Source organism: Mustela nigripes, chromosome 4 (assembly GCF_022355385.1).
Source record: "Mustela nigripes isolate SB6536 chromosome 4, MUSNIG.SB6536, whole genome shotgun sequence".
NCBI lineage: Eukaryota > Metazoa > Chordata > Mammalia > Carnivora > Mustelidae > Mustela > Mustela nigripes.
The window spans coordinates 15,867,453-15,880,496 of NC_081560.1; positions in this window are offsets into that span (position 1 = coordinate 15,867,453).

The window sequence follows — 13,044 nt, forward strand, 5'->3', positions numbered from 1 at the left end:
TTGCGATAGAATTATCTGTTGGGTTTTATGCTGAGGTGAGGAGGATGGCAGTAGATTGTCTCCAGAAACTGGAAAAAAATAGGCTCCAGGAGAATTAATCCCTGGGCTTCATCTGGGAGTTTTTCAGTTGGTAGGAATGTCAAAGAGAGGTGGTGATGACAGAAATATAGTCCTTGAAACAGACCGGAATCTGGCTTTGAATGGTGCCTTCCCTTCCCTAGATTGAGCCAAATAGTTGGCCACACAGTTGCTTACCCAGATCCCATCTCTGGGATGAAGGACTGTTTTCACCAGCTACCATCTCCTATTTCTTTGTGATGTTTCAAAGCAGCCCAGAGAGAATTTATGGTATAGATGGCTACAGGCCAGTTTAAATAGGTCCAACTGAAGTCACAGTAAATTCCTGGTATGAAATAGATAAAGTAATGACTACTGTAGGGGTTCTTATGCATTTGGAAATCACTCCAAGCTCCCCCCCCCCCAAAAGAGTTCTGCATTATGGATGGGAAACTATGTACAGCCAAGGCAAATATCTTTTTGAAAAAGCAAAGACCCTCGGGACTTGGGTTTTCCAACAAAAGAACATCAAAAATGAACAGAACGGATACATAGTTAATGGATTCAATATTAAACCTACCTTCTGTAGCATTTCTTAAAGTCCTGGCCTTCAGAAGGAGCTGGGGCCATATGCTCCAGGAGTTTCCAGCTCAGCTCAAGCATATAGTATCCCCTTTAGTGGGCCATCAGAAAGGGCAGAAACCAGTGGTCTGGCCCTGGTCTATATCTGGAAACCCACAAACATTTAAAGGACATAAAACTGTATACTTACAGGAATACCATTTTCCACAAACCCTCTCAGGACAGGGCTGGAGCGTGGCTGGCTTAGCTGCCCGTTGTCCTCTGTGCTTGGCTCTGAAGAGCCCTTCGTGGGCAGATGCTTTCTGCTTGGGGCTTCCATTTGTGGATTTCGGTTGATAGGGAGGAGTGTGAGAAATGGAAAGTTACTTCAAGACAACAGGAGAGAACCTTCAGGTCATTATTTTCAGAACCACATATTCCGAAAGTACACATTTAATGGAATAGAACCTGGTTTAGAACCCAGCTTCCCCCAGTGAAGCTGTGCTTTATCACATTCAGGGACTGATAGAAAACAAAAACAAACAACAGCAACAACAAAAGAAGCCAAGAAGGAAATAAACACCGCGGCCACAAATTTCACTTTGAGAGTTCTGGTTACCTTTATGGAGGCTATCACCTAAAACCAATGCAACTTCTGAAGAAGAGAAATTAGCTGGCAACTGCATGGCCATGATGTTAGTGACTGCTGATAGAAAGCCCCCACACAATCCCTGGCTCCCTCGCCCATCATGGTGGCTGGCCTTAGCACGTAAGCGGATGTGTTGGCATTGGGAGATACAAGCAGTCTGCATTTGGACCTTGTAATAGTTTCTTTGCCTAAAGGATTTCTGACATTCATTTCCTAGACTTCTCATAATATCCAGGTTTTATAATAATGTTTTATTTTTTTTAACATGTCAATTTTATTTCAAATATATAGATTTTTTAATCATAAAGGTAGAACATGCTTTTTATAGGAAAAAAAAGTTCTAATAGCACAGATGAGAATCACGGGCAAGGTCAAGGTTTCCTCTGTGCTCCTATCGTGGCCTGAGTCCCACTCCCCAGAGATAAACAGTGTTAACACTGATCAACATTGTTGCTTACAAGTTATGTCAGAAAGACTCTGTACATACAGCTCCCCCCCCCAACACACACACATAGAAATGTATTTATTTGTATACATATGTATGTATGGTATGTATTTATAATATGCTATACACACTTTATTGTATAGGTTTCCAGTAAACAAAACATTTTAGAAGCATGCTAATCATCTCTCTATGTATAGTAAAGCAAGCAAAGAAAAGCTAACAGGAAATTTTCCTTTATTCTTTGTTGTTTTTACAGCTGCTAAGCTGAGTTCTCTTACTGCAGCCACTCCAATTACACATGGCGTTTGCTATTGCCTGCCTGTGTCATAAAATCCATGACCAAGAGGTCTTATGATTGTTTAGGTTACCTACCATGAAGCACGAGACCTACTTTAGCCCAGAGTCTGGTCTGTGCTATTTTTGGATCACAAATGGAGAGTTTATTTCTCTGTCAAGCTCGTTCCCCATTACAAGGCTGATTTTGCAGGGCTAACACTCCCTACGTTGCCTAATGATATTTAATGCGGGCATGCTGCTGCCAGGAAGGTTTAGGAACTTGGGTACGGGCTGGGGTCTGAGGAGCCTGGCTTCCTTCCTGTGGGAGTAGTTCACGAAAATCACTGAAAACAGTACCATCTTTAATTCATTTATGCTGTTTAAAAATGAGATAGATCATTGTTGAAATAATGCACCATAGCCATCAAATAAAACCAATTGCTCTATTTAAATGGGCTATTTTCAGTTTGGGTAAGAAAAATGTAGAACATGTATTAAATGAGAGACTTTTCTAATTGATTTTAAACACTTGTATAAAATCGTTTCTACCCAGGTCTCACTAGAGCCTTCTCTGAATCGCTCTACTTTATCGTTTTCTGAATTCCGTATTCAGCTGATTGCTGTAGTTTTTTCTCTGTCTGGTCTCTCAGATGGACTTTGGCCCCATCCCTTTCTGTGTCCTGGTCTTCACTGATCTCTAGTCCCTCTAGTTTCTGACCTTGTCAAGAGTCCTCCTGGGCTTCCGACCACCACCTTCAGTCATTTTGTCATACAGACACCCAAATCTTCCCCAGGTATTCCACTCAAGATGGATCAGAATGAAATTACCCTCTGGGACAAGTATCCATTTTGCCTGAAGGACAAATATATGTCCACTGACTTTGATTACCCTATAAAGTTACAACATGCCTTATTCTGAGAAGCCACCTGCCATAGAAGTTTAGCACACATATGTCTTAGTCCTTCCGTAGTTGTCCACAATCATGGTGGCTTCTCCCACATCCAGTGATGTAAATCATGTGTTCCCCTAAATCACCTAGATAACTGGATTAGATACGTGTTATACCCCTAGTGGCCATCCATGGATTTTAGGCTGTCTCCCCAGAGTTTACTGAGAACCCTAAAAATAGGAACCGAGCAAGGAGGAGTGCCCTCAGAAAACCCACTCTCCCAGAACACAGAGCACTGACCCAATCCCAGAAAGAAAGCAGAAAAAAAATAATTCTTAGGCTGTTGAAGCATTGTCATTTAGAGATTTGAATATTGAATGGTATCCTCACGGTAGACAGATTCTAAAGTCTATATATGTATTCAGGCATTCTGCATGCAATCATATGTTCGTGAATCAAGCATACATTTGTATATTTAATCATTTATATGAAAAGTAATTTATCCCTTGCTCTGCTGCAGGCAACATGCTAAGGATCTAAGAATGAAAGCAAGAGCCAAAACTCTTGAGTTCATGGAGCTGGCAACCTAGGAGAAGACAGATTCCAATAGCACATGGTACCAGGGAAGCATGCCCTGGGGAGCCCATCAGGCTTTTACATGCCAGTCACTCTTCAGCCAGCAATCTCTGAGTCCTATGAAATATGAGATGAGAATATAAATATTAAAGAAATTATATTTTGCATTTCTTTTTCCCAAGAGTCTTGGTCCTGTTCTTAAAAATGTATTTGCGACCAAGACTTCAAGATGAGACAGAAATACGACGCCAAAGGGAGCTAAAACTCAGGCTGTTTCTCAAGGATGGAACTAGAAGCAGTAGGCAGAATTTGCAGTGGGTTTTGACTGAATACAACAATGAAGTATAACTATTGTCCTAGAGTGGAGTGGGCAACCTTACAGAATTACACACGTTCAGCCCCTGGGATTGTTTGTGAACGGAGGCTCCCTGACCATCTGGAGGGATGCTGTGATTAGGAACCTTCATCTAAGGAGCTGAAATCAGATGCTGTGAGTTTTTGAAATTTTGGTTTTTTTTTTTTTAAATGATGAATGGCCGGACTTCATTTTTAAAATTTATGAAAATCTTTGATTTTTTAATGTTTAGAACACCACATTGAGGGGAAAAATCTAAGAGAGAATGACTTTTGGTTCTCATTTAAAATATTATAAACCAACTAAGCCTGAATTTAAGAGCTAGTGCAAAGCAAACATACTCAGTGGTCTAACTTAATCCAAAATGCTTCTGGAAGCATCACGGATTTGGATGAATGTTCTTAGGCATTCTTAAGTCATATTAGAAATTGGTTTTACTATCTGTCCAATGTAAAAAAAAAAAAAAAAAGTGCTGTGATTTGATATTCTCACAATTAAATGTAATCTACAACCACAGAAGAAAATTTTGCCTAAAAGATATTTGGGATCCAAGTGAATGGACACAAAAGACAACCGTGGAAAATGCCTTTGCTTCTGCTACAGTCCTGATAACTGCTAGAGAGCACTCACCCATGCAGAGGAGTTATGGTTCTGAATGTTTTCCAGAGTTTTCCTCTTTTGAGCCAAATGACATCTGAAAGGGATCCCTATATGGTGGGAACAACCGAAGCGATCTTGTTTCTCATTCTTTTAGTGAAACACATATAGCTTTCAAAAGAAAATAGTTGAAATACTGCTTACTGTTATTATCCTGTTTATTACAACTTCAGTCATGTTTTAAAATTTTTAGGGTTTTAGCATTTCGATGCCCTTTTAGCATTTCGATGCCCTTGTGACACCTTTGAGCTTCGGTACGAACCCATGAAATGGGTCATGCAGATCATGTTAGGTGAAAAAACCAAATCTTAACACAGTGAATTCAGCTTGCACAGATTCCTATGGTAAATGCTAGAACTGCGGCCAAAACGAACATCTCTGAATGTTACAGACTAACACGTCCACAGTAGATGTTTGCTGAGTAAACTGTTTCTCCCCACCACCACCCTGCCCACTGCGTTCACTGCTGTTTTACATCATGCAGATTTCCATAGTTTAGAAGGTGTCTCCTTGAAAAGATGACTTAGCATCCCACAGCAAAAGTTGAGTAGAACTAACAAAAATGTGAAGTTAAAAAGTCAAGAGTTTTTGCTCTCAGTGGCCTATCAGGTTGGGCAAAGTTCAAGGAGGAAAAAGGTCAAATGTTTTGGTGCCTGGGGGGGTTTCACGAGCCGGTAACACTGAGGATGACTTCCAGGTTTCTCTATGACTCTCAACATTTTAAAGTGTTAGTACTGTCTTCTCTCCTTGGAAGTCACGATTGGAACAATATTTTAGAATTCTGTACCCATAAGTGTTAAAAATGGGCTTGCCATTCAAGACTCCTTTGCTGTAAGCGGGTGGCCATGCAAAGCTATATCTGTCCTACCATCACATGCACAGAGGTCTGATACACCTGTGGGAAGTTCTGCTGACTTTGAAATGGGAAGAACAAACAGACTGGAGAGATCCTTCAATTCCTGCTCTCATCTTTTACAAAGCACCTTGATGGGCAGCTCAGTGACCATGTAGAAGAAGGATGTTTGATCTGGAAAGAAGACAAAGCTAGATCAGGAACAGGAATGTTTGGAGGAGACAGGTGAAGAATGGTGAGATTCAAGTCCTCTAGGGCAGACAATATGCAGAAGAAAGCAAGGACAGAAGAATTCTGAACAGACATGAAAAGGAGGTGACTTTATTACTTCTAGAAGGATTTCTTTTTTTCTTAAACATTACATCCGGAAAAAATGGATGGGGCTTTCTGGGAAACAAAGTGACTTACTAGGGTTTGTTCTAGTATTTCAGCAAAAATTAACCACCAAATGAGGGAACAGGAGAAGGCACTTCCATAATTGTGAGGGAGCTTAGACTAAAAGACTCCTTTGATACTTTCTCATTTTTGATTTCTGTGACTTCAGACCCAAGCAGAACTCATTTAAAGCCCTCAGCCTCTTTAGGTTCCTGCCATGTGATGGCAATTAAAGTTTTTTGTAAAAACACCAGTCATTGCAAATATAGCCTGGATTGTTGAGAAACAGGTTTTTCATGACACCGAAACAATTTGTTTTGCTTATATACACACCTGCATGTGTGCACAACCATGCGTGCACACACACACAGACACACAGAACTCTCTTTGTCCATTGCTAGCCCATTTCCAAATCTCCTGAGTAAGATATGTATTTCTACTAAGGCAGAACAGTCACAGGTTCAATAATTAAAGAGAAAAAAGGCTCTAGTGTTCATTTTCCTACTTTCTACCCATTTGTTGTTTGGGGTATGTGGTTGTGGGTAGGGCTTAGAGAAGGAGCAGAAGATCTCTATTTTCTGGTAAAGAGGTATAGAGGCAGATTTTATAACTTATTGCCATTAAGTAGGACTTAGTCTTATATCACTAGGCTGGTGTTGCTATGTTTGTGGACTCTAGTTTTCTTTTAAGTCCATTTTTAAAATCTTTTTTAAAGATTTATTTATTTTTAGAGAGAGCATGTGTGTGTGAATTGGGGGAGGGGCAGAGGGAGAGAATCTTTCATGCAGACTCCCCACTGAGTGAGGAGCCTGATGTAGGGCTCAGTCTCACAACCCATGAGATCATGACCCCCACACTTAACTGACTGAGCCACCCAGGTGCCCTGTGGACTATACTTTTAATTGCCCATCCTCCCTTTCTTCCATAATAATAAGACTTGAGTTCTTAGATTTCAGGTTGGCTCAATGGAAGGCACTATAGAGGTAGTCTTCAAAAATGGACTCCTAGCTGGAATCTTGCTCAGAAAATGCTCCCAGTCCACCTTCTCCCCCACCTCACCCTTGCCCTGAAGGTGAAAGAAGAGCAGAGGTATGAGAAAAAAAGATTCTCAAGAGTGGGACAATAATAAGGCTCCAGTCTTCACACAAATCACCATGGCAACTCATACACAAATAATATATACTCTCAGCCAACTTTGAACCTCATGGAAAGCAAATTCAGAAGACATAGAAAATGATTGAACTTATTCAAAGTGGCTTCAAAGAATATCATGAAATTTTCAATCTATGCAGCTTAGAAGAATTACGTGTGGAATTTAGGAGAGGAGACAATTCCTATAATAGAACTTTCTAATAGAGCTTTCCTTGGGACTGGGTTGTTGGTTGAAGGAGTTTCTCTATGTGCTCGTAGGAGATTGGACCTATCCACAGATTCATGATGGTCTATGGTAAAATTTGAGAGAAATAAAGACAACTTGGGTTTTTTTCATAAGTCTATATTCAATCCTTAAAAATTGAAAGACTTTTTTTAATTTTGGGAGTTATATATAACATTTCTTCTTAAAATTATAGAATAGGGGATGTTTACAAATTGTCTTGTAAAAATAAGCCAATGACAGCTCTAAATTGGTTTACCCTATATTTTGTTTTAAATTTATGGGTAACTCTGTGAGATATGTGGGTGAGATTTATCACTTTTAAGATACTATCCAGCTTTGATATTTACTGCACCTTGTATATTGAATCCAAATAGTTCCTGACCTTTTGGGTTTTATTAACGCTACAGTTTTTCATTCCCTGCCCTCCGTTCCTTGTTGGTTGGACTGAGGCTTTGACCACATGCCTGATTTCCAATGCAATTAGAACTCAGATCGATGCTTGCTAATATCCTGATTGTGCGCTGGGAAGTATGGGTTTCTTGCTATCCTGGGAAAAGAGATTAAGAACTTTCATAGACAAAATATTCTAGCACAGTAGAATATTTTGCAACACACGTCTTTGAGAAGGTAAAGTCTGATTTAGTATCAGTAAAGATTAGCTAGGTTTTTTTTTTTTTAATTACTCTTTATTTATTACCAACGGTTAAGTGACAACTGTGAATCTGAATATAATATGGATCACAGCTGATCAAAAATGGGCCAAACCATTCCTGTAAAGAGTTAAGGAACAGAGGACAATCTCAGTTCCATATGAATGAATATATTCCATTTAATTTGGTGTCTGAGTGGGAGAAGATTCTTGCACACCCAGAGGACGCTTGGCTGTGGGTAATTCACTCTCAGAGGCTACATCTGTGTGAAGAGTTGCAGTCACATTATAAAGGGCTCTTTCATGATTTCTGATTCTGCCCTATCTCATCCCAGAGCCATGCTTTTGCAGAGCTGCCAACTGGCAGGTGGAATCCAAAAAAAAAAAAAAAAAGAAAGAAAGAAAGAAAAAAAAATAGCAGCTGTGGCAGTAAGTTGATGAAGTTTTACTTCCAGGTGAACTGAGATCCAGAGAATATGAAATGGAGGGAGGGGGGTGGGAAGGGGAGGGAAGGGAAGAATGGAGTTTTTTGTAACAAAGTCATAAAGTATTTTTCCCTAATTTTCTTGCATTTCCTATTTATATAAAGTATCTTGATCACTGTGTTGCTCTACAGAGATTTTCAACGGAATTCATTTGGGAGACTGAACTAATCTCTGAAAACGAAATTGACTAGTTACAGTTACTTTTTGGACACTTTTTCTGTATTGTGAATTGTGTGGAAATGTACAGAATAAAAATTAAGAAACATAACCAGTTTCTTTTCTTCTCTTCCTGGCTGCTAGATGTAGTGGGTGTGAGTGCTGTCTTTAATGGTGGCTAAGTTAGATTTTCAATATCAGGAACTAAGCAGACATTGGCTGTTAGACAAGGCAGAGACTCAAAGGGTCCCTGACAAGGCAGACATTTAAAAAATTTTTTCTTCTTTTAAGATGGACTAATAGAGTCCAGATTTATCCTCCCAGGGACCTGAATAAAGAACATCTATATATAAAATAGTGTTTGTTAAGACACTGGGCATTAGGCAAAACAAAACAAAATAAAACAAAAAAACCCACTGATACTTAAAAGGTGACAGTCAGCTGCATGGTTACGCCATTTTACAGACTTCAGAGTTTCCAGTCAGTGGCTCGGGGAAGGGTCATTCCTGCAGAGCCTGGCAGAGTTCTTGAGTTGGGGAGACCGAGGCAATTGGGCTTACAGAGCAGAGTATCAGGAAACTGCACAGAGAACCCCACACATCTACAGAGCCCCCCACCCTTTGGTATGCAGCAAAACACTTGCCTGTGTGTGTGTGTGTGTGTGTGTGTGTGTGTGTGTGTGTATGTGTGTAAGAGAAAGAGAAACCCACCTAAACTTTGGAGAACCATGTCAAATGCTTAGAAGGCACAATGTCCAGTGCTCGCTCATGGCTGGGAATAATGCCCTTTGCCCCCAGCCACGCCACACGCCTCCCATCTACTCTGCCACAGCTTTTTATTTCTTAACAAGACATTACAAATCCCCTGCTTTCCCACTCTGGTCCCTTTTCCTCGCCCACGCAGGCCACGGTGGTGATCGCCATGGTGGTTTCGTGTGAATCTTTTTTTTTTTTTTTTATTAAAGATTTTATTTATTTATTTGACAGAGAGAGATCACAAGCAGGCAGAGAGGCAGGCAGAGAGAGAGAGGAGGAAGCAGGCTCCCTGCCGAGCCGAGAGCCCGATGTGGGACTCGATCCCAGGACCCTGAGATCATGACCTGAACCGAAGGCAGCGGCTTAACCCACTGAGCCACCCAGGCGCCCATCGTGTGAATCTTTACACGTCTCCATTTCTTCTCCCTTCTCCCTTCTTCGACTTCTCAACTTCTGTTAACTATATTCCCTGTCACAGACGTGCATTTTATTTTATGTCTTTGTGTTTTTTTATTTTAATTCCAGTATAGTTAACATACAGTAGTATAGTAGTTTCTAATAGAATGTGTACTATGTGTGTACTAGTAGTGATTCAACGATTCTAGGTATCACTCAGTGCTCATCATGGTAAGTGTGCTCCTAACCCCCTCACCACCTCCCCTCTGGTAACCACCAATTTGTTCTCTATAGTTAAGAGTCTGTTTCTTGGTTTGTTTCTCTTTGTTTTCCTTTGTTTTGTTTCTTATGTTCCACATATGTGTGAAATCATACATTTGTCTTTATTTGACTGGCTTATTTTGCTTAGCATTATTCTCTCTAGCTCCATCCACGTTGTTGCAAATGGCAAGATTTCATTCTTTTTTATGCCTGAATAATATTTCTCTCTCTCTCTCTCTCTCTCTCTCTCTCACACACACACACACACACACACACACACACTACCTCTTTTTTATCCATTTATCTATTGATGGACATTTGCACAGCTTCAATAGTTTGGCTATTGTAAATAATGCTGCAGTATAGCCTTTCAATTTAGGGTTTTTTTGTTTTTGTTATGTTTTTTGTATTCTTGGTGTAAATACCAAGATGCAGTAATACCAAGTAATATTAATACCAAGTAATACCAATACCACAAATAGCAAGTGATGCAGTAATTGCACTACTGGGTAAAATACCCAATAGTGCAATTACTGCATCACTTGGTAATTCTATTTTTAATTTTGGGGGGAAATGCCTTGCTGTTTTCCACAGTGGCTGCAATAGTTTGCATCCCACCCATACTACACAAGTGTTCCTTTTTCTCCACATTCTCGGCAACACTTGTTGCTTATTGTGTTTTGATTTTAGCCATTCTGATGGGTGTGAGGTTTTATCTCATTGTAGTTTTTATTTGCATTTCCCTGATTATGAGTGACGCTGAGCATCTTTTCATGTGTCTGTTGACCATCTGTATGTCTTATTTAGATAAATGTTCATGATTTTGGTCCATTTTTAATTGGATAACTTGTTTTCTGAGTATTGAGTTGTATAAGTTCTTTATATATTTGGGGTACTAACCCTTTATCAGATATGTCATTTGTAAATATCTTCCCCATTCATAGGTTTTCTATTAGTGTTTTTGTTTCCTTCACTGTGCAGAAGCTTTTTATTTTGTTCTAGTCTACAGATGCACATTTTACATTCTATTTTGCACCAATGTTAAAAATTCTATATGTTATCAATTTTTTTGAATTCTAAGATTTGAAAGGTAAGAACATGGACATTTATTAGCATGGCAGGTTAATGGGTTTCTCAGAGGCAAATATTAAGCTACAGTTACATTTTTTTTCTGAAACTTTTCAAGGCCAGGACCCCAGTGCCAAACAAAAGAGAATATTTCTGTCATTCAGAAAATCATTTCTCTTACTATTTTTAGATTTCTTTTCTTCATAGTTGGAACTTTTGATACTGTTTTTTCTTTGTTTTGAAGTTGTCTTTGTTTTTGTTGAAAGATACAACACACACACACACACACACACACACACACACACACAGTTTTTTCATTATGTCTCTAGTATCATTGATCTCCCTTGTCATTCTGAAACCCATTTCATTCTTCCTTCTACCTTCAGGGTATCTTGGAGTCCACTGCCTTCCTGTTCTAACTTTGATGAACTTTTTCATAGTCATGCTGTACAATTATCACCTTAGGCTTTTCTTCTTTGGACTTCTGCACTTGTCTTATCACTTTTTAAAAAAAAAGATTTTATTTGTTTGACAGAGAGAGCACAAGCAGGGGGATCAGCAGAGAGAGAGGGAGAAGTAGGCTTCTGCAGAGCAGGGAGCCCAATGTGGGGCTCGATCCCAGGACCCTGGGATCATGACCTGAGACGAAGACAGATGCTAAACCATCTGAGTTACCCAGGTGCCCTTGCATTTGTCTTATCACTTTCGACTCACATATTTCTTAGTTCCTTGATTTGCTGGAGGATAGTCACAGATTATTTCTTAAAACCAAGCACTAGGGAAATAATTTCTTTGAGTTCTTGCATGTGTAAAAATGGCTGTTTTGTCTTTTACTAAATTTTTTCTGCATTTGGGATTCCGATTGTGATACTTTTCATTAGAAAATTGGAGAATCTTAGGAAAAAGACCTGTGTGCTTTATGAAAAGTAGAAACTAATTTGCCAATATATTCAAATCTCAGAGTCACATGTTATGGAGTAAAATGACTCTAGAAATCCTGCTGAAAAACTTCGTTTTGCACAGGAGGAAACCAAGGTTCCAATGGACCAAAAATGCTGCTCAAGGTCACATAGCTAACTGTGACAGGGGATTTCACCAACACTCAGGGGCTCCCCATTTGCAACTGGTATTGCAATAGCATGTTTCAATGCTTTGGATTCTGCCTGAAAAAGCTACTGGGGTGAAACAGATGTTTGTAGCAGATGAGAAGGCACTGGATTTCAGCCCAGCTCTGCTCCTGAGAAGCCATGTTTCTTGCTCTCCTTGGGTCCAACTTTCCTCATTGGTAGAACAAGCTTGTACGACCAATGGTCTCTAGAGGGCCCCTTTCTTTTCTTAAGTAGTAAGATTCCCTGAAGGGGATTTTTTTTTTTTTAAAAGATTTTATTTATTTATTTTACTTGAGAAAGAGAGACAGTAGGGTTGGGGGGAGTTGCGAGAGGGAGAAACTCTGAAGCCAACTCTGCTGAGCACATAGCCAGTTGCTGAGCTCCGAGATGATGACCTGAGCTGAAACCAAGAGTTGGGCTCTTTCTATTTTTAAATATTTTATTTATTTATTTATTTGACAGAGAGAGAGAGAGAGATCACAAGTAGACAGAGAGGCAGGCAGAGAGAGGGGGGAAAGCAGGGTCCCCGCTGAGCAGGGAACCTGATGCAGGGCTCGATCCCAGGACCCTGAGAACATGACCTGAGCTGAAGGCAGAGGCTTAACCCACTGAGCCACCCAGGTGCCCCAAGAGTTGGGCTCTTAACCGACTGAGCCACCCATGTGTCCCTGAAGGGAATCTTTTAATAAAGTTCATTATAAAGATGAAAAAAGCTTCAAAATGATCTCCATTCAAGGTCCTCCCTTTGGAAAACATTACTAAAATTATCCCCCAAATATTTTGTTCGAGCGCTATGTGCCATAGCATTCATTACTGGTCAGCATTTTAAAAGTCTAAAACAAATGCCTTTTTAAAAATATATCTGTGTCTCCAAACCTTGAGAATTTTTATGTGTGTTTATTTTCAGGGATCAGTACGATGAGTCACAGGTGGCTAGCTCCCCAACTCTACAGTCTGTCACTTCAGAGGTGTAAAGGTAATTAGCTCACTTTCATGCAGATGGAAAGAACCAGAACTTACATGGAGCACAAATGCTTGTAACTATTAGGTTTTATAACTATGTAGCAGCCATGGTAATGATAACAAGGATGTT